We start from the raw sequence: 25,813 nt of genomic DNA, 5'->3' as shown, positions 1-25,813 counted from the left end.
TCTTTTGCCAATTTTTATTGGATTGTCTGTTTTCTTATTGAGTTTTAAGAGTTTATGATAATTTTAGAATAGAGTTTCTTATCAGATTTCCAGTCTGTAGCTTGTTTTGTAATTCTCTTAGCAATGTCTTTCTTTCTTTTTTTAAATATATTTTTATTGATTTCAGAGAGGAAGGGAGAGGGAGAGAGAGATAGAAACATCAATGATGAGAAAGAATTATTGATAGGCTGCCTCCTGCATGCCCCCTACTGGAGATTGACCCCACAACCCGGGCATGTGCCCGTGACCAGAATCGAACCCTGGCATCCGGCGCTCTATCCACTAAGCAAACCAGCTAGGGCAGCAATGTCTTTCAAAGAGCAGAAGTTTTAACTTTGATTAAGCCCATTCATTAATTTATTTTACAGAACATGCTTTTATTGTTGAATCTAAGAAATCTTTGCCTTACCCAAAGTTTCTCTTATGTTCCCCTCTAGAAGTTTTATGGTTGTAGTTTTACATGTATGTCAAGAATACATTTTGAGTTCATTCTATTTTTTGCAAGGAATGCATCTAAGTTTATTCTTCTTCATAGCGTTATCCAATTATTCCAAGGACATTTGCTGAAAAAACTAGACCTCTCAACTGAATTGCCTTTGAACATTTTTAAAACTTCAAATGCCCATATATATATAGATCTATTTCTGGACTAAGAATAGGCTATACTTTTCTATTGATCCATCTGTCTGTTTCAAAGCTGTCTTCATTTCTGTACTTTATAACAGGCTTTGAAGTTAAAGAGGGTGAGTTCCCCCACTCTCTTCTTTTTCAATGTTGTTTTCACTATTCTTTTTATTTTCATCTGAATTATGAATAAGCTTGTAAATGTCTAAAAAAATTAAGCTTTTGGGGTACTTTCACTGGGATTTCATTGACTCTATATCAATTTGAGAAGAATTGACATCTTAACACTATTTTCTGTCTTCCAATCTATGAACATGGTATATCTCTCTATTTATTTAGGCCTTCTTTAAAATCTCTCAGAAATTTTTTTTTAGTTTTTAATGTACAACTTTTGCATATATTTTGTCATATTTATCCCAAAATATTTAACAGTTTGATACTATTGTAAATGGCATTTTAAAAATTGTAGTAAAATATACATAACACAAAATTTACCATCTTACAAATTTTAACGTGTGAAGTTCATTATTGTTAAGTACATTTCATATCATTGTTAAACCAATCTCCAGGACTCTTTTCATCTTGTAAAACTGAAACTCTATGTCCATTAAACACAATTCTTCATTCCTGTCCCCTCCCCAGCTCCTGACAACCACCATTCTACTTTCTATCTGTATGAATTTGACTACTCTAGATTTCTTATGTAAATGAGATCACACAGTATTTGTCCTTTTGTGACTAGTTTATTTCACTTAGCATAATGTCCTCAAGGTCCAGCCTTCTTGTAGCATGTCTCATAACTTCCTTCCTCACATTTTATCCATCCATCCATCAATGGACACTTGGATTACTATCACCTTTTCGCTATTGTGAATAATGCTGATATGATCATGCAAATATCTCTTAAAGACCCTGTTTTTAATTTTGGGGAGTAAATGCCCATAAGTGGAATTGCTGGATCATACAATGATTCTATTTTTAAATTTTAATGTTTGAGGAGACACCACACTGTTTTTCAAAGCAGCTGTACCATTTTGCATGCCCATCAACCATACAAAAGGATTCCAATTTCTGCACTACCTTGCCTACACTTGTTATTTCATTTTTGTTTTTGTTTTTTGATAGTAGCCATCCTCATGGATGTGAGGTGATATCTCACTGTGGTTTTGATTTGCATTTCCCTAGTGATTAGTGATTGTTAAGCATCTTTTCATATGCTTGCTGGTCATTTCCACATCTTCTTTGGAGAAATGTCTATTTAATTCCTCTGCCCATTTTTTTCTTTTCTTCCCCCCAATACTGAATTTTCCCTTCTTTCTTCACCCTCTCATCTTCAGTGACATGACTAACATTTTTAGTGCACCATTCAGTTGCAAAGTGAAATAGTAACAGTATAAAAATAAATGCTCAACAGAGTAGAGACACATTATTCAAGCGTTCTCAGTTGGTTTAGTCCTGTTGAGCACATTGGGTCAAGGTGAATTCACTCCCCACCCCTCCCCACATGTACACATGAGAGAAAAGTACAGGAGCCAACAGAACAAGTATTAGAGACTGAACACTGGGTGTTAAATCCTTGCCCTCTAGCTATGCATCCTTAAAGCAAACATTTACCTCTCAAAACTCTGGTTTCTCATCTGTAAAATGGGGATCATAACTGTTGCTCCTTCTAAGATTGTTGTGATGATTAAAGGAGATAGAAGAAGAGCAAAACAGCCTGAAGTAGGCAAAGTGCTCAGTAGATTCATATTACCAGCATCAACATTGGAATGGCAAATGCTTCTGCTGCCACCACCTATATATGTTTCATTCCATACTATGCACCTCCTAATAGGCTAATATTTAACTTCTCTGAGCTCCTCTTTTTTCAAAGGGACTTTGAGCCCCCATAAACTTAGTTACTCCGAATGTAAAACAACTTTATGATAGCATATGGACTACATACACACAAGATATTAATTTTGTTTCAGGAATTAGTATATCGAGTTACTTTCTTTTTTTAATTAAATCTTTATTGTTAAAAGTATTATATTTACCCTCTTTTTCCCCCAATTGACCCCTTCTGGCCCACCCCCAACCCCCACCCCAGGCCTTCACCACCCTGTTGTCTGTGTCCTGATTGGGAAAGGCTCGTGTTGCCGCAGCACCAGCCATGAGCCCTTGGCATCCTCCCAAGGGGAGTGGCCTGTGGGATCGGGTTGAAACCGGCTCTCCAACATCCCCCAAGGGGTCCCGGATTGCGAGAGGGCGCAGGCCAGGCTGAGGGACCCCACCGGTGCACAATCGGGCTGGGAAGGGAATGCTGGAGGGCTTCAGGGCATGTCGGGCCCATGTCGCTCAGTCCGGATCAGCCGGACCCCAGGAGCAAGCAAACCTACCGGTTGGAGCATCTGCCCCCTGGTGGTCAGTGCACGTCATAGCAAGCAGTTGAGTAGCCTTAGCATATCATTACTATTGTACACTTTGATTGGTTGTTTGGTTGTTCTGCCGCTCAGTCTATTTGCATATTACCCTTTTATTATATAGGACTAGAAGCCCAGCACACAAAATTGCATGGCCCCACCCACCCGCACAGCCTCGCCACACTCACAGCCCCGCCCACCTGTGCCAGTCTTTGGTCGTTAGGGCCACAGGCCTTTTATAATATAGATTCCTTTTTTATCGCAGAGAACACTGTATGACTTGATCATTTTAAATTTATTGGGACTTGTTTTATGGTCCAGAAGGGGTGTACTTGGTTTGGCTCAATGGATAGAGCGTCAGCTTGAAGATTGAAGTGTCCTGGGTTCGATTCCCATCAAGGGCATATGCCCGGGTTGCAGGCTTGATCCCCAGTAGGGGGCATGCAAGAGGCAGCCGATCAATGATTCTCTCTTATCATTGATATTTCTGTCTCTTCCTCTCCCTTCCTCTCTGAAATCAGTAAAAATATTTTTTTTAAAAAGAATTTGTATCCTACTGTTTGAGAGTAGAATGCTCTGTAAATGTCAATTCAGTCAAGTCAGTTTATAATATTGTTCAAGTCGTCTGTATCCTTACAGATTTTCTGTCTAATTTGTCAAATGACAAAAGTAATACAATTTAGTAACGACTTTGATATTTTTTATTCAAGGGAAAAGAATTCATGGTTTGGGGGAGTACAGTGCCTCACAGCAGTGTAGCATCCTCCCTAAAGGATTTTAGGCAAGAGTGAGTTTTATAAAGCCTTAGAAATGGCAACACAGAAGCAAGACCTGATTGGCTAGGAGGTCAGGGATTTCCTTATCAGACTAACAGGTCCCATTAGGGTAAAATAAGCTAGCTAAAGGTGAGTGGGAGGATTGTGATTAGTGTACGTTAGGTTTCCTTGACCGTGTCGCATTTCCCATAACTGCAGGCTGACTTAGGTTTAGATTTGTGACTAAGCTGGGCCACTGGAGCAGACCATTTTGTGGTTCCTGATATATAAATTATTACTTTATCAAAATTTTCTGTCAATTGTTGATGAGAAGTATTGAAATATCCAACTATAATTGTGTTTGTCTTTTTCTCCTTTCAATTCTATTAGTTTTCTCCTTCATATATTTTGAAGCTCTGCTATTAGTGCATACATGTTTAGAACTATTGTCTTCTAGATTAATTGGGCCTTTATTATTAAATGAATTTCTTTTTCCCTGATATTTCTCTTTACTTTGAAATCTACTTCACCTGATATTAAAATAGTCACTTCAGAATGATATACATTTTCCATCCTATAACTTTCAATATCTTTGTGTCTTTATATTAAAAGTAGAGTTCTTGGAGAAACCAAGATGGAGGCATAGGTAAACATCAGAGTTTGCTGCCGCGCACAACCACTTCAAAAATACAACTAAAAGACGGAAAGGACATCATCCAGAACCACAGGAAGGCTGGCTGAGTGGAAATTCTACAACTAGGAGGAAAGAGAAAAGCATACCGAGACTCAGAGGAGGCGCAGTGCGGAAGTAAAATACTAAGGTGCGGAGGTGCACATGGAGAGGGCTGGCGGCTGAGGGCGCAGTTGTCGTTTTCAATCGGGAGGGAGTCTCAGGCTCTGAGCTCCAGTTCCGGGCGAGTCTCTGGGGACCCAGACTCATACGGGAGAAGCGGGACTGTCTGGCATCGGTTGGAACTCGAGGGCAGCTTTCTCTCGGAGGGGCTTGCAGCGACTGCCAAGACAGGGAGAAGCGGAGCCTCTGAGAGCAGCCATAACTGCTAGCCCCACCCTGTTGATCCCATGGGACCTGCCCAGCCCAAGCCCTGCAGGGAGGCTTTTGCTGGATAGCCTCAGGCAGAGGCTAGATTAGCACTTCCCTAGAGATCCAGGAGCCAGTATACCCAGAGGTCAGAGTGGGACCATCCAGTTTGCAGCTCCATGGAACCATAAAAGACACAGTCAAGGGGCAGACTCAGTGAGCACCAAAGCCCCATTGAAGCAAGTCTTGCCCCAGAGGGGTGTCTCCAGCACAGAAGTTCTCCCACTGCAGACACAGCTGATTCTCACAGCCAATTGGCCTGGAGGTCAATTCCTCCCAGTGATACCTACAACAATCAAGGCTTAACTACAACAAGACTGTGCACAAAGACCACAAGGGGGTACACCAAGAGTGTCCTCCTCAGGTAATTGGGGAGGCTGAACCACTGGGCCCTAGAGGACACTTAGCACAGAAAACCACTTTATCAACACAGGGACGCATAAAAAATGTGGAGACAAAGAAAAAGGACACAAATGACAGAAATGGAGGAAAGCAAACTACTGGATATAGAGTTCAAAACCACACTTTTAAGGTTTTTCAAGAATTTTCTAGAAACTGCTGATAAACTTAATGAGACCCTCAAGAAATCTAGTGAGACCCTCGAGGTTGTGATAAAGGACCAACTAGAAATTAAGCATACACTGACTGAAATAAAGAATATTATACAGACTCCCAACAGCAGACTAGAGGATCACAAGAATCAAGTCAAAGATTTGAAATACAAAGAAGCAAAAAACACCCAACTGGAAAAGCAAAATGAAAAAAGTATCATAAAATATGAAGATAGTGTAAGGAGCCTCTGGGACAGCTTCAAGCGTACCAACATCTGAATTATAGGGGTGCCAGAAGAAGAGAGAGAGCAAGATATTGAAAACCTATTTGGAGAAATAATGACAGGAAACTTCCCCTACCTGGTGAAAGAAATAGACTTACAAGTCCAGGAAGCGCATAGAACCCCAAACAAAAGGAATCCAAAGAGGACCACACCAAGACACATCATAATTAAAATGCCAAGAGCAAAAGACAAAGAGAGAATCTTAAAAGCAGTAAGAGAAAGAAAGTCAGTTACCTACAAGGGAGTACCCATATGACTGTCAGCTGATTTCTCAACAGAAACTTTGCAGGCCAGAAGGGAGTGGCAAGAAATATTCAAAGTGATGAATACCAAGAACCTCCAACCAAGACTACTTTATCCAGCAAAGCTATCATTCAGAAGTGAAGGTCAGATAAAGAGCTTCACAGATAAGAAAAAGCTAAAGGAGTTCATCACCACCAAACCAGTATTATATGAAATGCTGGAGGTATCCTTTAAGAAGAGGAAGAAGAAGAAAAAGATAAAGATACAAATTATGAACAACAAATACACATCTATCAACAAGTGAATCTGAAAATCAAGTGAATAATCTGATGAACAGAATGAACTGGTGATTATAATAGAATCAGGGGCATAGAGAGGGAGTGGACTGACTATTCTGGGGCGGGGGGAAGGGGTGAGGGGGATGTGGGAAGAGATTGAACAAAAATCGTGCACCTATGGATGAGGACAGTGGGTGGGGAGTGAGGGCGGAGGGTGGGGTGAGAACTGGCTGGAGGGGAGTTATGGGGGGGGAAAGAGGAACCACTGTAATAATCTGAACAATAAAAATTTAATTAATAAAATTAAATTAAATTAAATTAAAGTTCTTGTAGATAGTATATATATACATTTTTTTTATTCTATCTGAAAATTTCTGCCTTTTAATTAAGGTGTTCAGACCACTTATATTGAATGTGATTTAATGTTATTCTCCATTTTAAATCTATCATCTTCCTATTTTCTACTTGTTACACCTATCCTTTGTCCTCTTCTTCCTCCCCATCTATATCCTTTTGGTGTAATTGAGTATTTTCTGCTTCTTTACATACCTTACAATGTTTTATTGATGCCAAATATTATTAATTTTACATGGTTAGGATTTGGACTTTTTGTATTTCTATGAATACTCTTTGTATTGACTTTATTGGGGTGGCACTGGTTCACAAAAACTGCACAGGTTTCAAGTGTACAACTCAACAAAATATCTGCACCGTGCATCATGCACCCATCGCCTAAAGCAGAGTCTCTTTCCATCCCCATATATCTTGAACTTTGTCCTGGAATATAGTTAAGTTAATAGCTTGATCCTTTCAAGTCTTGTTTTGTTATTCAGCACTAAAAAAAAAACATGTATTCAGGACTAATTTTTCCCTAATACTCAGGCAAAACCATCTACCCAATACCCACTGAATTTTACAATTTGGCTGGTGAAACCAGCCACTTTTCTTGACCCTGAACTCTGAGGATTCTTCCCTCAAATATTTTCAGATTGTTCTTTCTTCACCCGTAGGTAGTTTCACCCATACACATTTATCAGTACCCCCACTGATCACTTGAAGAATGTCCTCTGCAGATCTCTGGAGTTCCCAATTGCTCTTTGCTGTCCTTACCATTCCTCTTCCCTATGAACTCCAACTACTTTGGCTTCTTTGAACTCCAGTTTCATCTTCTAACTCAGGGAAGCTGTGGGTTCTGTCAGCGTTCCCCTTTCTTGCACTGGTGCCTGGAAGCTCTTTACAGACAGTAAGCTAGGTCAATTTTAGAGTTAATTTCTTTTCTCTCAGGGATTACTATCCTGTGCTGTCTGATATCCAATGTCCTACAGAACATTGCTTCAAACATGTTGACCCATGTTTAAAAATTGTTTCAGGCAGGAGATAATATGGTCCCTGTTATTCCATTTTAGCCAGAAATCAAAGTGGCCATTAATTTTCCTTTTTGTTCCTATTTTATTTTCTACTATTACTAGAGGCCTGGTGCACAAAAATTTGTACACTTGGGAGGGTCCCTCAGCCCAGCCTGTGCCATCTCGCAGTCTAGGAACCCTCGGGGGATGACCACCTGCTGGCTTAGGCCCATTCCCTGGAGGATTGGGCCTAAGCTGGCAGTCAGACATCCCTCTGGCAGCCCAGAAGCCCTCAAGGGATGTCCACTTGCCAGCAGGGAGCAGGCCTAGCTGCAGTCGGATATCATTAGCGCTGCTGAGGAGGGGGGAGAGGCTCCCACCACCACCGCTATACTGGCAGCGGTCAGCCTGGCTTGTGGCTGAGCAGAGCTCTCCCAGTGGGAGCACACTGACCACCAGGGGGCAGCTCCTGCATTGAGCATCGGCCCCCTGTTGGTCAGTGTGTGTCATAGTGACCAGTGATTCCCAGTTGCTCTGCTGTTAGGGTCAATTTGCATATTACCCTTTTAATATATAGGATAAATGCCTGGTGCATGGGTGGGGGCCAGCTGGTTTGCCCTGAAGGGTGTCCTGGATCAGGGTGGAGGTCCCGCTGGGGTGCCTGGCCAGCCTGGGTGAGGGGCTGAGGGCTGTTTGCAGGCTGGCCACAGCCCCCTGCTACCCAAGCTCCCAGTGGAGGCTGGCTGGAAGCAGGTATCTGAGATTTATTTAGCTTCTATAATTGAAACTTTGTTGCCTTTTGCGGAGGCCACAGCCGACCAGGGCAGCCTGGAAGCTTGGCTTCCTCCATCAGCAGGGCAACCAATCCTCCAGCTTGCTCCAGCTCTGTGGCTGCCAGCCGCCATCTTGGTTGGGTTAATTTGCATATAGTTGCTCTGATTGGCTGGTGGGCATGGCTTGGGCATAGGGAAGGTACGGTCAGTTAGCATCTTTGTCTTTGATTAGTGTAGATAGATGGCCCCATTTTCCGCCTTCTGACAGCTGTCAATCTATCCCATTATCCATATCTCTGATTCTATTTTGTCCATCAATTTATTGTGTTCATTAGATTCCACATCTCAGTGAAATCATATAGTATTTGCCTTTCTCTGACTGGTTTATTTCACTTAGCATAATAACCTCTAGGTCCATCCATTCCATGCTATCCCAAAAGGTAAGATTTCTTTCTTTTTTTACAGCTGTATGGTATTCCATTGTGTAAATGTACCACAATTTTTTATCTACTCATCTACAGTGGGACTTGGGCTGTTTCCATCTTCACTATTATAAATAACACTGCTATGAATATAGGAGTATATATATTCTTTCGAATTGGTGTTTCTTTTTTTTTTTTTACTTAAATCTTTATTGTTCAGATTATTACATTGGTTCCTCTTTTTTCCCACCATAACTCCCCTCCACCCAGTTCCCACCCCACCCTCCGCCCTCACTCCCCATCCACTGTCCTCATCCATAGGTGCACGATTTTTGTCCAATCTCTTCCCGCACCCCTCAAACCCCTTTCCCCCCGCCCCCCAAGAATAGTCAGCCCATTCCCTTTCTATGTCCCTGATTCTATTAAAATCACCAGTTCATACTGTTCATCAGATTATTTATTCACTTGATTTTTAGATTCACTTGTTGATAGATGTGTATTTGTTGTTCATAATTTGTATCTTTACCTTTTTCTTCTTCTTCCTCTTCTTAAAGGATACCTCCAGCATTTCATATAATACTGGTTTGGTGGTGATGAACTCCTTTAGCTTTTTCTTATCTGTGAAGCTCTTTATCTGACCTTCAATTCTGAATGATAGCTTTGCTGGATAAAGTAGTCTTGGTTGGAGGTTCTTGGTATTCATCACTTTGAATATTTCTTGCCACTCCCTTCTGGCCTGCAAAGTTTCTGTTGAGAAATCAGCTGACAGTCATATGGGTACTCCCTTGTAGGTAACTGACTGTCTTTCTCTTGCTGCTTTTAAGATTCTCTCTTTGTCTTTTGCTCTTGGCATTTTAATTATGATGTGTCTTGGTGTGGTCCTCTTTGGATTCCTTTTGTTTGGGGTTCTCTGCACTTCCTGGACTTGTAAGTCTATTTCTTTCACCAGGTAGGGGAAGTTTTCTGTCATTATTTCTTCAAATAGGTTTTCAATATCTTGCTCTCTCTCTTCTTCCGGCACCCCTATAATTCAGATGTTGGTATGCTTGAAGCTGTCCCAGAGGCTCCTTACACTATCTTCGTATTTTTGGATTCTTTTTTCATTTTGCTTTTCCAGTTGGGTGTTTTTTGCTTCTTTGTATTTCAAATCTTTGACTTGATTCTTGTGATCCTCTAGTCTGCTGTTGGGAGTCTGTATAATATTCTTTATTTCAGTAAGTGTATGCTTAATTTCTAGTTGGTTCTTTATCACAGCATCGATGGTATCACTAGATTTCTTGAAGATCTCACTACATTTATCGGCGGTCTCACCAGTCTTTTCGAGGGCCTTACTAAATTTATCGGCGGCTTCTAGACAGTTCTTTAAAGACCTTAAAAGTGTGGTTTTGAACTCTATATCCAGTAGTTTGCTTTCCTCCATTTCTGTCATTTGTGTCCTTTTTCTTTGTCTCGGTATTTTTTATGCTTCACTGTGTCGATAGAGTGCCTTTCTGTGCTAAGTGGCCAATTACCTGAGGTAGACACTCTTGGTGCAACCCCTTGCGGTCTTTGTGCACAGTCTTGTTGTAGTTAAGCCTTGATTGTTGTAGGTATCACTGGGAGGAATTGACCTCCAGGCCAATTGGCTGTGAGAATCAGCTGTGTCTGCAGTGGGAGAACTTCTGTGCTGGAGACACCCCTCTGGGGCAAGACTTGCTTCAATGAGGCTTTGGTGCTCACTGAGTCTGCCCCCTGACTGTGTCTTTTATGGTTCCATGGAGCTGCAAACTGGATGGTCCCACTCTGACCTCTGGGCTTCCTGGCTTCTGGATCTCTAAGGAGGTGCTAATCTAGCCTCTGCCTGTGGCTATCCAGCAAAAGCCTCCCTGCAGGGCTTGGGCGGGGCGGGTCCCATGGGATCAACAGGGCGGAGCTAGCAGTTATGGCTGCTCTCAGTCTTGCCCTCAGAGGCTCTGCTTCTCAGTGTCCCGGTAATTGCTGCAAGCCCCTCAGAGAGAAAGCTGCCCTCGGGTTCTGACCAAAGCCAGACAGTCCCACTTCTCCTGTATGAGTCTGGGTCCCTAGAGACTTGCCCAGAACTGGAGCTCAGAGCCTGAGACTCCCTCCTGATTGAAAACGTCAACCGCACCCTCAGCCGCCAGCCTGCTCCACATGCACTCCGCACCTTAGTATTTTACTTCTGCACTGCGCCTCCTCTGATTCTCGATATGCTTTTCTCTTTCCTTCTAGTTGTAGAATTTCCACTCAGCCAGCCTTCCTGTGGTTCTGTATGATGTCCTTTCCGTCTTTTAGTTGTATTTTTCAAGTGGTTGTTCCAGGCAGCAAACTCCGGTGTTTACCTATGCCGTCATCTTGGTTCTCCTCTGGATTGGTGTTTCAAGATTCTTAGGATATATTCACAGAAGTGGGATCACTGGATCAAAAGGTAGTTCCTTTTTTTTTTTTGGAAACTCCATACTATTTTCCACAGTGGCTGCACAAGTCTGCATTTATCAACCTTTATTACACAAACTACATTGCTTTCTGGATTGGGATTATATTTGACAATTCAGAGATGTTCATTAATATTTTTCTAAAGCGTGTGCAATTACAAAAAGGTATAAAAGTGAATCAGAAGTACCAGTTTAAAACAGACAAGCTGGCCTGGCTGGTGTGGCTCAGGGGTTGAGCATCGACCCATGAACCAGGAGGTCACCAGTTCAATTCCCAATCAGGGCACATGCCCAGGTTGCAGGCTCAGTCCCCAGTCGGGGGTGTGCAGGAGGCAGCCGATCAATGATTCTCTCACCATTGATAATTCCATCTCTCTCTCCCTATCCCTTCCTCTCTCTCTAAAAATCAATTAAAACATTTTTTTAAAAACAGATAAGCTAGGCTGGGTCCTGGCTACAGAGGAGGCTGGCATAGCATGTAACTGCCATCTCCCTTGAGAGCCTGAAGAGAGCTTAATCTTGGGAGGTGAAGGCCTCTCTGGCATATAAATACTAGGCCATCCAAGAATAATAAAAATCCACCATGACCACACTCTCTGTCCATTAAACATATTACTATGCACCATATGCCACATTAAATGTAATATTTATAACCTGTAGAAATAATACAATTTCCCAAGCAAATTGACTCCTCTTTGTGTCAAAGCTTACCAACATGCTAGTAATGAATCGACAAAATAAGTATGCAAGTTCAGAAAGGGTAGGAAAAAAAATATTTCACATCCTTCTAAAGAAAACTTACATAAAGAACTGGATTTTACAACAGCCTTAAATGACACATTAGACCAGATAGATTTGATTAATGTTTTCAGAGCATTTTACCCCAAAGCAGCAGAATATACATTCTTTTCAAGTGCACATGGAACTCTTTCCATGTTAGACCACGTGTTAGGCCACAAAATAAGTTTCAATAAATGTAAGAAGATTAAAATCAAATATCTTCTCTAACCACAATGGTATGAAACTAGACATCAAATACATGAAAAACACTTAAGATCATGGAGGCTAAAAAAAAAACAAGCTACTAAACAATGAATAGATTAACAGTGAGATCAAAGAAGAAATCAAAAGATACCTTGAGAAAAATGAAAACAGAACAATCCAAAATCTATGAAACACAGTGAAAGCCATCTTAAAAGAGAAGTTCATAGCAATACAGGCCAACCTAAAGAAATAAGAAAAATCTCAAATAAACAGTCTAAGAAGTTCATAGCAATACAGGCCAACCTAAAGAAATAAGAAAAATCTCAAATAAACAGTCTAACCTTACACCTAAAGTTACTAGAAAAAGAACAACAAACAAAGCCTAACATGAATTGAATGAAGGAAATAATAAATATCAGAGTGGAAATAAACAAGATGAGTCTAAAAGGACAATACAAAAGATCAATGAAACCAAGAGCTGGTTCTTTGAAAAGATAAACAAGATTTATAAACCATTAATCAGACTCATCAAGAAAAAAAGGAGAGGACCCATATAAATAAAATAAAAATGAAAGAGAAGTTAACAGCTAATACCACAGAAATACAATGAGTTATAGGAATATTTTACAAACAAATATATACCAACAAATTGGACAATCTGGAAGAAATGGATAAACTCCTAGAAACACACAATCTTCCAAGAAGAAACAGAAAATCTGAACAGACCAATTACAACCAACAAAATCAAAGCAGTAATCAAAAAACTCCCAACAAAAGTCCTGAACCAGGTGGCTTCAGAGGTGAATTTTATCAAGCATTCAGAAAAACCAACACCTATCCTTCTCAAACTACTCCCAAAAAAAATCAACAGGAGGGAATCTCAAGCTCCTTTTATGAAGGCAGCATTATACTGATTCCAAAGCCAAATAAAGACACTACAAAGAAAAAAATTAATTAAGACTGCTTTCACTGTGTTTCATAGATTTCTATTGCCTGGCAATGGGCAAAGAGAAACCTGATTGGTGGTGTTGCTCTTATATCAGTCAGGAGCAAAGCAAACATACAGTCCTTAGTTCAGCCTAATTTGATGCCTGTGTTGGTGGTCAGACTTGTTTTATGCCTGGGAAACATTTAAAAAAGAAAAATTAAAGAAAAGTATACACCAGTATCCCTAATGAACATAAATGGAAAATTCCTCAACAAAATATTAGCAAACCAAATTCAGCAATATATCAAAAAGATGATACACCATGAAAAAGTGGGATTTATCCTTGGCATGCAAAGATGCTTCAATATCCAGAAATAAATAATATGACACACCACAGAAACAAAATGAAGGATAAAAATATCATCATATCAATAGATGCATAGAAAACATTTGACAAAATCCAGCACTCATTTATAATAAAAACTCTCAACAAAGTGGAAATAGAGAAAACATACCAAAACATAATAAAGGCCATCTATAATAAACCCAGATAACATACTCAATAGGGAAAAATTAAAAGCTTTTCAGAAATAAGATCAGGAACAATAGAGAGATGTCCACTTTCACCATTCTTATTCAACATAATACTGGAAGTCCTAGCCACAGAATCACAAGAAGAAGAAATAAAATGTATCCAAATTGGAAAGAAGGAAATAAAACTGTCATTATTTGAAGATGACATAATACTGTAATATAGAGAAATCTAAAGATTCCATTTTTAAAAGCTACTAGAACTGCCCTAGCCGGTTTGGCTCAATGGATAGAGTGTCGGCGTGCAAACTGAAGGGCTATGGATTCAATAGACTCAGGTAAGAATTAACCAAAAAAGAAGCTACTAAAACTGATAAATAAATTCGGTAAAATAGCAGGATACAAAATTAATATTCAGAAATCAGTTGCATTTTTATACACCAATAATGAAGTATCAGACAGAGAAACCTAGAAAACAATGACATTTATAATCGCATCAAAAAATACCTGGGGGGAGGGGGGCGGCTGGAGGCGGGCGGGCAGCTGGCTGTAGAGCCCGCGGCGTCAGCTGCGGATGGCCCGCTAAATGCGTGCCGGGTGGGAGAAAACGAGGCGGCGACGATGCTGCCTTCTCCGTGAGGAGCGCCGAAAGGGCCCCAGAAAGCGCAGGGGAGCCGCGAGCTGGGGTCGGTGGCCTCGGACGCCCGCCGGGCCATGGTGGCTGCGGGCGGTGGTCGGCTCTGCAGCGCTGCGGCCCGGAGTCGTGCGGGGCCGGGACTGTCGCGGTGCTGACGCCCGCGGGGCCCAGCTGCCGATATGAAGCGGAGCCGCTGCCGCGACCGACCGCATCCGCCCCTGCCGGCTGCCCGCGGGGAGGATGGGGCTCAGCGGGCGGCCGAGCTGCCCCAGCTCCTGCCCCCGCGCCGGCGAGTGCCGCCCGGGAGGCAGCGGCTGGAGGAGCGGACCGGGCCCACGGGGCCTGAGGTCAAGGAGCAGGATGTTATACCTGGACTTAGTCCCTTGCTCTTCAGGAAGCTCAGTAATCCTGACATATTTTCATCCACTGGAAAAGCTAAACTTCAACGACAGCTTAGTCAGGATGACTCTAAATTACGGAGAGGAAGCCTGGCCAATTCTTTGTCGGGTAAGCAGCTGCTCCCCTTGTCCAGCAGTGCACATAGCAGTGTGGGACAGGCAACTTGGCAGTCTTCAGGAGAAGCATCAAACCTGGTGCGAATGAGGAATCAGTCCCTTGGGCAGTCTGCACCTCCTCTTACCGCTGGCTTGAAGGAGTTGAGCCTTCCCAGAAGAGGCAGTTTAATCTCTACTTTTTGCCGAGGATCTGAAGTAAACCAGCACATGTTTTCACCCACATTGGCTCCAGCCCTATCGCTCATTAAAGTTCCATATAGTGCCGATTGTGCTCTGGCTGCTTCTCCTCTTGCTTTTTCCCTGAACCCACAAGCCCATAGCAACCCTGGCAGTCCCTGTTCCAGCCGCCCATTGCAGTGGAGTTGTCGGACAAGTAACCGCAAGAGTTTGATTGTGACCTCTAGCACATCACCTACACTACCACGGCCGCACTCACCACTCCATGGACACACAGGTAACAGTCCTTTGGACAGTCCCCGGAATTTCTCTCCAAATGCACCTGCTCACTTTTCCTTTGTTCCTGCCCGTAGGACTGATGGACGGCGCTGGTCTTTGGCCTCTTTACCTTCTTCAGGCTATGGAACCAACACTCCTAGTTCTACTGTCTCATCATCATGCTCCTCGCAGGAAAAGCTGCACCAGTTGCCTTTCCAGCCTACAGCCGATGAGCTGCACTTTTTGACGAAGCATTTCAGCACGGAGAGTGTACCAGATGAGGAGGGAAGGCAGTCCCCAGCCATGCGGCCCCGTGCTCGCAGCCTCAGTCCTGGACGGTCCCCAGTTTCCTTTGACAGTGAAATAATAATGATGAATCATGTATACAAAGAAAGATTCCCCAAGGCCACTGCACAGATGGAAGAGCGCCCAGCAGAGTTCATTTCCTCCAACACTCCAGATAGTGTGTTGCCCTTGGCAGATGGAACCTTGAGCTTTATTCATCATCAAGTGATTGAGATGGCCCGAAACTGCCTGGATAAATCTCGGAGTGGCCTCATTACATCACAGTACTTCTACGAACTTCAAGAGAATTTAGAGAAACTTCTGCAAGATGCTCATGAGTGCTCAGAGTTCAGAAGTGGCTTTTGTGATGCAGCTGGTGAAAAAGCTAATGATGTCATTGCCTGCCCAACTCGCCTCCTGGAATGCCTGGAGTTTGACCCTGAAGAGTTCTACCACCTGTTGGAAGCAGCTGAGGGCCATGCCAAAGAGGGACAAAGGATTGAATGTGACATTCCCCGCTACATTGTTAGCCTGCTGGGCCTCACGCGGGATCCCCTGGAGGAAATGGCCCAGTTGAGCAGCTATGACAGTCCTGATACTCCGGAAACCGATGATTCAGTTGAGGGCCGTGGGGCATCTTTGACATCTAAAAAGGCACCCTGTGAAGAGGACTTCGAAGCCATTAAGCTCATCAGCAATGGCGCCTATGGGGCCGTATTCCTGGTGCGGCACAAGTCCACCCGGCAGTGCTTTGCCATGAAGGAGATCAATAAGCAGAACCTGATCCTACGCAACCAGATCCAGCAGGCCTTCGTGGAGCGTGACATACTGACTTTTGCCGAGAACCCCTTTGTGGTCAGCATGTTCTGCTCCTTTGAGACCAAGCGCCACCTCTGCATGGTGATGGAGTATGTTGAAGGAGGAGACTGTGCCACTCTGCTGAAGAACATCGGGGCGCTGCCCGTGGACATGGTGCGTCTGTACTTTGCGGAAACCGTGCTGGCCCTGAAGTACTTACACAACTATGGCATCGTGCACCGTGACCTCAAGCCTGACAACCTCCTGATTACATCCATGGGGCATATCAAGCTCACTGATTTTGGCCTTTCTAAAATTGGCCTCATGAGTCTGACAACAAACTTGTACGAGGGCCACATTGAAAAGGATGCCCGGGAGTTCCTGGGCAAGCAGGTATGCGGGACTCCGGAGTACATTGCGCCCGAGGTGATTCTGCGTCAAGGCTATGGGAAGCCAGTGGACTGGTGGGCCATGGGCATAATCCTGTATGAGTTCCTGGTGGGTTGCGTCCCTTTCTTTGGAGACACTCCGGAGGAGCTCTTTGGGCAAGTGATCAGTGATGGGATTGTGTGGCCTGAGGGGGATGATGCATTGCCGCCAGATGCCCTCTGGAGAGACTGGGTACAGGCAGTGCTTGTGAGGTGAAGCAGCACCCATTCTTCACTGGTCTGGACTGGACAGGACTTCTTCGCCAGAAGGCTGAATTCATTCCTCAACTGGAATCAGAAGATGATACCAGCTACTTTGACACCCGCTCAGATCGGTATCACCACATGGACTCAGAAGATGATGAGGAAGTGAGTGAAGATGGCTGTCTTGAGATTCGCCAGTTCTCTTCCTGCTCTCCCAGGTTCAGCAAGGTGTACAGTAGCATGGAGCGGCTGTCGCTGCTCGAGGAGCGCCGGACACCACCCCCCACCAAGCGCAGCCTGAGTGAGGAGAAGGAAGACCGCTCAGATGGCCTGGTGGGGCTGAAGGGTCGAGACCAGAGCTGGGTGATTGGCTCCCCTGAGATATTGCGGAAGCGGCTGTCGGTGTCTGAGTCCTCCCACACGGAAAGCGACTCAAGCCCTCCACTGACCGTGCGGCATCACTGCTCAGGCCTCCTGGATGTGCCTCGCTTCCCGGAGGGCCCTGAGGAGGCTACCAGCACCCCCAGGAGGCAGCAGCAGGAGGGCATATGGCTTCTGACACCCACATCTGCAGAAGGGATGTCTGAGCCTATCCCTGAACGGCCAGTGAAGCAGCAGCTGAAGCTGGATGAGGAGCCTGCTAGCCAGAGCAGTGGTTCTAGTCCAGCCATGGAGACTCGAGGCCATGGGACCCCACAGCTGGCTGAGGGAGCCACAGTCAAGGCCATCAGTGACCTGGCAGTGCACAGGGCCCACCACCGGCTGCTCTCAGGGGATTCTATAGAAAAGCACACCCCTCGCCCCATCAGCAAAGTGATCAAGTCCGCCTCAGCCACAGCCCTGTCCCTCCTCATTCCTACAGAACACCACACCTGCTCTCCCTTGGCCAGCCCCATGTCCCCGCATTCCCAGTCATCCAACCCATCACCCAGGGACTCTTCTCCAAGCAGGGACTGCTTGCCAGCCCTCAGCAACTCGAGGACCCCCATCATCATTCACCGAGCCGGCAAGAAGTACGGCTTCACCCTGCGGGCGATCCGTGTCTACATGGGTGACTTGCACCACATGGTGTGGCACGGGGAGGATGGAGGTCCAGCCAGTGAGGCGGGCTTCGTCAGGGCGACCTCATCACTCATGTCAACGGGGAGCCTGTGCATGGGCTGGTGCACACCGAGGTGGTGGAGCTGATCCTGAAGAGTGGAAACAAGTTGTCTATTTCAACAACTCCCCTGGAGAACACATCCATTAAAGTGGGGCCGGCACGGAGGGGCAGCTACAAGGCCAAGATGGCCCGAAGAAGCAAGCGGAGCCGGGGCAAAGATGGGCAAGAAAGCAGAAAAAGGAGCTCCCTGTTCCGAAAGATCACTAAACAGGCGTCCCTGCTCCACACCAGCCTCAGCCTCTCTTCCCTTAACCGCTCCTTGTCATCAGGAGAGAGCGGGCCGGGCCCTCCCACACACGGCCACAGCCTTTCCCCCCCGATCTCCCACTCAGGGCTACCGGGTGACTCCTGATGCTGTGCATTCAGTGGGAGGGAATTCGTCACAGAGCAGCTCCCCCAGCTCCAGTGTGCCCAGCTCTCCAGCCGGCTCTGGGCATACACGGCCCAGCTCCCTGCACGGTCTGGCACCCAAGCTCCAACGGCAGTACCACTCTCCACGGCGCAAGTCAGCAGGCAGCATCCCACTGTCACCACTGGCCCACACCCCTTCTCCACCACCAGCAGCTTCACCCCAGCGCTCCCCATCACCCCTGTCTGCCCATGGAACCCAGGCCCTCCCCACCAAGCTTCACGTGTCGCCTCCCCTAGGCAGGCAACTCTCCCGGCTCAAGAGTGCAGAGGATCCCGGCTCACCACTACTTAAGAGGGTGCAGTCAGCTGAGAAACTGGCAGCTGCACTTGCTGCTTCTGAGAAGAAGCTAGCCACTTCTCGAAAGCATAGCCTTGACCTGCCCCACCCTGAGCTCAAGAAGGAACTGCCACCCAGGGAAGTCAGTCCTCTGGAGGTAGCTGGGACCAGGAGTGTGCTGTCTGGGAAGCGGGTGCTGCCAGGGAAAGGAGTGCTGCAGCCTGCTCCCTCACGAGCTCTAGGCACCCTCCGACAGGACCGGGCCGAGCGGCGAGAGTCACTGCAGAAGCAGGAAGCCATCCGTGAGGTTGACTCTTCAGAGGATGAGGGGCCTGAGAACAGCCAAAGTGTGCAGGAGCCAAGCTTGGTACTTAACCCAGAAGTGGGCCAGGATCCGCCCCTCAGAGGAGCAGGAGAGGGGGAGGAAGAAGACGCCTTCTTGCCCAGGGACCCCCAAATGGAAGGCCCTGGCGACCCCCAGAGGAAGCTTGGGATCCTGCAAGTCTTTGAGGAGGCTGCCAGCTCCTTGTCACCAACTCCCAGCCTGGGTGGGGCTGGACCCACAGACCCCATCCCCCCTGAAGGCTGCTTGAAGGCCCAGCTCCTCCACACCCAGGCACTAACAGCACTTTGTCCCAGTTCCCCAGGACTCATCCCCACCAGTGGCCCCCCTGCCTCCTCCACCCCTGGAGGGCCAAGCCCATGGTCCTGGAAATTCCTTCTTGAGGGCCCAGAGCGGGCATCCATAAGCAGAAAGGCAACAATGGAAGGTGGGTTGGTCAGCTCCCAGGATTTGGAAGCCACAACTCCAGCCCATCCTGAGAACCTGTCCCCTTGGCAGGAGGGGAAGTCATGGCCACCCAATGCCCCTGGGCTGGCCCACCCTTGTCAGCTTTCCAGCCAAAGCTGGCGCTGGGAGCCTGAATGTGCGCAGATAGAGAAGGAGGAGCCAGCCCTGGGCATCACCATAGTGCCTGAGGCCTCAGGTGACAGGAGGCAGAACCTTCCATGCAGAAGCTGCCCCCTCACCCAGGAGCCTGGGCCCAACCTGCTCCAAAGGGGCCGAGACCCAGGGGCCCCTCACAAGCATCAGGACTTGGCAGTGGCAACCAATGAGCTTTTAAAGCAAACATAAAAATATATATATATCTAGGGATAAATCTAATCAAGAAGATAAAAGACCACTTTCAACAATAAAGGTTTTTTTTAAAAAGGTAAAAGACCTTAATTATATCATAAAATTATAAGATATTGAAGAAGATACAAATAAATGGAAGCTTTACCAGTATACCATGCTCATGAATAGGAAAAATTAACATCATTAAAATGCCCATACTACTGAAAGCAATCTATAAATTCAATGCAATTCCTATCAAAAATACTAAAGGCATTTTTCAAAGAACTAGAACAAAAAAATCAAAAATGTATATGAGACCACAAAAGATCCTGAATAGCTACAGCAATCTTAAGAAAAAAAGAACAAAGAGGTATCATGCTGCCTGATATCAAACTAAAGGGTGTCCCAAAATTCACGCAAGAAGTAATTTTGATAGAAAATACAGGTTTATAATTAAAAATTGTACATTTTTTATTGATTCATAAAGTATACAGTATAGGGTTATGTATGGAATAGCATATTGGGTAAATGGCCTTCACGGTTTTGCTGGTACATACGCCCAAGAAACAATTCAATTACTGCATGAGTCATTTCCTGGTCGTGTAATTTCCCGTTTTGGTGATCAGAATTGGCTGCCCAGATCATGCAATTTAATGCCGTTGAACTTTTTTCTTTGGGGTTTTTTGATGTCTGAGGTTTATGCCAACAAGCCCATGACCACCCACGCCTTGAAGGAGGAAATTGAGCGCTGTATCAACGAAATTCAGCCATATTTATGCAAAAACAGTCATGGAAAATTTCAACAAAAGAGTGCGTATGTGCCAGCAAAGCCGTGGAGGCCATTTACCTGATATGCTATCCCATGCATAACCCTATACTGTATACTTTATGAATCAATAAAAAATGTACAATTTTTAATTATAAACCTGTGTTTTCTATCAAAATTACTTCTTGCGTGAATTTTGGAACACCCTTTATACCATAATAATCAAAACAGCATGGTACTGGTATAAAGAAAAGATATATAGATCAATGGAACAGAACAGAAAGCCCAGAAATGAACCCACACCTATATGATCAATTAATATTTGACAAAGGAGGCAACAACATAAAATAGGGTAAAGAGGAGAACCAAGATGGTGGCATAAGTAAACACTGGTACTCACTGCCTCTCACAACCACATCAAAATTACAACTAAAATACAGAACAACCATCATTCAGAACCACCTAATGATGGCTGAATGGAAGTTCTACAACTAGAGAAGTAGAGAAGAAAGCACATTAAGACTGGCCAGAGGAGCGGAGGCACGGAATGGGTTGGTCCAGCACACACATGGGCCATTTTCTTAACCCAGAGGGAGATTGTCCCTATGGAGGCCACCATGAGGTGTAAGGGGTCCCAGCCCCACACCAGACCCCCACCCAGGGTCCCAGAGCTGGGAAGAGAAGTCCCCATAACTTCAGGCTGTAAAAACTAATGGGGATTGTGGCTGAGGGACACGGAGGCTGCCAGAGACCCAAGTGACCCACTTAAAAGGCTGGGCATAAATTTACTCAGACTCAGTTCCTATGAGCTCCAGTGCCAGAAGGCAGTGGGGGACACAGACACATACAAGGAGGAACTGGATTGTCTGGCATCAGAGCAGGAACTCGGGGGTGGCTTTCTACCAGACGGAGGTGCTCACAAGGGCCATTGTTCCTGTGTTGAGACCTCCCCTGTCCCAGGGCTGACTGGCAACCATATCTGAGTCCCCATCAACCTGGAGCACACTGTTTGCCCTGCCCTGGTGATTCCCTGAGATCCCACCCCTTCCAATTTGCAGCCCCACCAAAGCTGTTTGCAGCAGCTTTTCCATGTGAATGGCCTGTCCTGGCTCAGGCTTCAGACTTGCTAAAATCTCTCAACAAGCTGCAGCTGGTGACAGCATGCCCCAAACCTATCAATAAAAGATCCAAGACCTGGGACCTGGGCACTTGCAAACCCAATACAAATAGGAGGAATCTACAGATCTCTCTGTAGCTACTGCTGGGTGGCCTCAGGCAGTGATGGACTTTGCACCTCCCTGGAGACCCAAGAGCCAGTGCACCTGTTAGACAGCCTCAGGCCATACCAGTTTACAACTCTACACATCCACAAGTGACAAACTCAAGGGGCAGACCCAGTAAGCACCATAGCCCTACTGAAGCAAGTCTTGCCCCATAGGGGTGTTTCCTGCACAACAGCTCTTCACTGTAGGTAATTCCTCCCAGTGACACCAAGAGCAATCAAGTCTCAACTACAATAAGACTGTGCACACAGCCCACAAAGGGGCACACCTAGAGTGCCCAAATCAGGACACTGGGGAGGCTGAGCCACTGGGCCCTATAGGACACCTACTACACAAGGCCACACTACCAACTCCAAGAGATAGCAGCTCTACCCAATAATTAGACGGTAGCATTATACAAACACAGGGAAGCAGCCAAAATGCAAAGACAAAGAAACATGTCACAAATGAAAGAAATAAAAGAAAGCAAACCACTGGACACAGAGTTCAAAGCCACGGTTATAAGGTTACTCAAGGATCTTCATGAGAACTTCAGGGTACTTAGTGAGACTTTCAAGGATCTTAATGAGAATGCCAAAGACATGGAAAAGAAACAGTCAGAAATTAAGCATGCACTAACTGAAATAAAGAATAATTTACAGGAATTCAACAGTAAAGCAGAGGATTCTGAGAATCAAATCAGCAATTTGAAATATGAGGAAGCAGAACACACTAATTCCAGGGAATTTTTTTTTTTTTTTTAATTTTCCTCTTAAAGTATTACAAAGGGTATTACATAAGTATCCTTTCCCCCCCCCCCCCCGCCCTTGACAAACCACTACCCTCCCTTACCCCCCAGTGTCTTATGTCCATTAGTTATGCTTATATGCATGCATACAAGTCCTTCGGTTGATCTCTTACTCCCCTCCCTCCTGCCCCCCAACTCTCTCTGGCCTTCCCACTGCAGTTTGACAATCAGTTTGAGGCAGCTCTGCCTCTGTATCTATTATTGTTCAAAAGTTTGTAATGGTCTTTATTATCCATGAATGAGTGAGATCATGTGGTATTTTTTCTTCATTGACTGGCTTGTTTCACTTAGCATAATGCTCTCCAGTTCCATCCATGATGTTGCAAATGGTAGGAGTTCCTTCTTTTTAACAGCAGCATAGTATTCCATCGTGTAGATGTACCACAGTTTTCTAATCCATTCATCTACTGATGGGCACTTAGGCTGTTTCCAGATCTTAGCTATGGTGAATTGTGCTGCTATGAACATCTGGGTGCATATATCCTTTCTGATAGGTGTTTCTGGTTTCTTGGGATATATTCCTAGTAGTGGGATCACAGGGTCAAATGGGAGTTCCATTTCCAATTTTTTGAGGAACCTCCATACTGCCTTCCATAGTGGCTGCACCAGTCTGCATTCCCACCAGCAGTGCACAAGTGTTCCTTTTTCTCCACATCCTCTCCAGCACTTGTCGTTTGTTGATTTGTTGATGATGGCCATTCTGACAGGTGTGAGATGGTACCTCATTGTTGTTTTGATTTGCATCTCTCGGATGATTAGTGACTTTGAGCATGTTTTCATATGTCTCTTGGCTTTCTGAATGTCCTCTTTTGAAAGGTGTCTATTTAGATCCTTTGCCCATTTTTTGATTGGATTGTTTATCTTCTTTTTGTTAAGTTGTATGAGTTCCCTATAAATTTTGGAGATTAAGCCCTTATCAGATATGACGTTGGCAAATATGTTTTCCCACGAGGTGGGTTTTCTTGTTGTTTTGTTGATGGTTTCTTTTGCTGTGCAGAAGCTTTTTATTTTGATGTAGTCCCATTTGTTCAGTTTCTCTTTAGTTTCAACTGCCCTAGGAGCTGTATCAGTGAAGAAATTGTTTTGGCATATGTCTGAGATTTTGTTGCCTTTGTATTCTTCTAGAATTTTTATGGTTTCCTGTCGTACATTTAAGTCCTTTATCCATTTTGAGTTTATTCTTGTGTATGGTGTAAGTTGGTGGTCTAGTTTCATTTTCTTGCATATGTCTGTCCAATTTTCCCAACACCATTTATTGAAGAGACTATCTTGGCTCCATTGTATGTTCATGCCTCCTTTGTCAAAAATTAATTGAGCATATTGGTTCGGGCTAATTTCTGGACTCTCTATTCTATTCCACTGATCTATATGTCTGTTCTTGTGCCAGTACCAGGCAGTTTTGAGAACAGTGGCTTTGTAATACAGCTTGATATCTGGCATTGAGATCCCACCTACTTTGTTCTTTCTCAGGATCGTTGCAGCTATTCGGGGTCTTTTTTTATTCCAGATGAATTTTTGGAGAGTTCGTTCTAGATCTTTGAAGAAGGCCATTGGTATTTTAATGGGAAGTGCGTTGAATGTATAGATTGCTTTGGGTAGTATGGACATTTTAATGATGTTGATTCTACCAATCCAAGAACATGGTATGTTCTTCCATCTGTTTATGTCTTCCTCTATCTCTTTTTTCAACGTCCTGTAGTTTTCTGAGTAGAGGTCTTTAACCTCTTTAGTTAAGTTTATTCCTAGGTATCTTAATTTTTTTGGTGCGATGGTAAATGGGATTGTTTTTCTGATCTCCCTTTCTGAAAGTTCACTGTTGGTGTATAGAAATGCCTCAGATTTCTTGGGGTTAATTTTGTATCCTGCTACATTGCCAAATTCATGTATTAAGTCTAGTAGCTTTTTGATGGAGTCTCTAGGGTTTTGTATGTATAATATCATGTCATCTGCAAATAAGGACAGTTTTACTTCCTCTTTTCCAATTTGGATGCCTTTTATTCCTTCTTCTTGCCTAATTGCAATGGCTAATACTTCCAGTACTATGTTGAACAGGAGTGGTGAGAGTGGGCATCCCTGTCTTGTTCCTGTTCTTAGGGGAAATGGTGTTAGTTTTTGTCCATTGAGTATGATGTTGGCTGTGGGCCTGTCATATATGGCTTTTATTATGTTGAGGTATGATCCTTCTACTCCCACCTTTCTGAGAGTTTTTATCAAAAATGGGTGTTGGATTTTGTCGAATGCTTTTTCTGCATCAATTGATATGACCATGTGGTTTTTTTCTTTCAATTTGTTTATGTGATGTATCACATTTATTGATTTACGGGTGTTGTACCATCCTTGCATCTCTGGGATGAATCCTACTTGGTCATGGTGTATGATCCTTCTGATGTACTGCTGGATCCGATTTGCTAAGATTTTGTTGAGGATTTTGGCATCTATGTTCATGAGGGATATTGGCCTGTAATTCTCTTTCATTGTGATGTCTTTACCTGGTTTTGGTATTAGGGTGATGCTGGCTTCATAGAATGAGCTTGGAAGCGTTCCTTCCTCTTGAATTTTTTGTAGTAGTCTGAGGAGGGTAGGTTTTAGTTCTTCCTTGAATGTTTGGTAGAACTCCCCTGTGAAGCCGTCTGGCCCTGGGCTTTTGTTTGCTGGAAGCTTTCTGATGACTGCTTCAATTTCTTCCATAGTTATTGGCCTATTGAGGTTTTTAGATTCTTCCTGATTGAGTTTTGGAATGTTGTATTTTTCTAGGAATTTGTCCATTTCCTCCAGGTTGTCCAGTTTGTTGGAGTAGAGTTGCTCGTAGTATTGTTTAACAATCATTTGTATTTCTGTGGGGTCTGTTGTTATTTCGCCTCTATCATTTCTGATTTGGTTTATTTGGGACCTCTCTCTTTGCTTCTTGGTGAGCCTGGCTAGGGGTTTGTCAATCTTGTTTATCCTTTCAAAGAACCAGCTCTTGGTTTCATTGATTTTCTGTATTGTTTTTTTGGTCTCTATTTCATTGATTTCTG

General features: G+C 44.4%; 2 pseudogenes; both read left to right on the top strand.

Annotated features, from left to right (window-relative positions):
• The first annotated feature begins 13,222 nt into the window (after positions 1-13,222).
• On the top strand, positions 13,223-13,365 carry LOC138997464 (small nucleolar RNA SNORA48; annotated as a pseudogene).
• Positions 13,366-14,498: 1,133 nt separating this feature from the next.
• On the top strand, positions 14,499-19,978 carry LOC138996975 (microtubule-associated serine/threonine-protein kinase 2 pseudogene; annotated as a pseudogene).
• The last annotated feature ends 5,835 nt before the right edge of the window (positions 19,979-25,813 follow it).

The sequence above is a fragment of the Myotis yumanensis genome, unplaced genomic scaffold, assembly GCF_028538775.1.
Source record: "Myotis yumanensis isolate MYYU_CA2020_CCGP unplaced genomic scaffold, mMyoYum1.0.hap1 SCAF_18, whole genome shotgun sequence".
Lineage (NCBI taxonomy): Eukaryota > Metazoa > Chordata > Mammalia > Chiroptera > Vespertilionidae > Myotis > Myotis yumanensis.
This window is presented reverse-complemented; position numbering and strand designations above follow the sequence as displayed.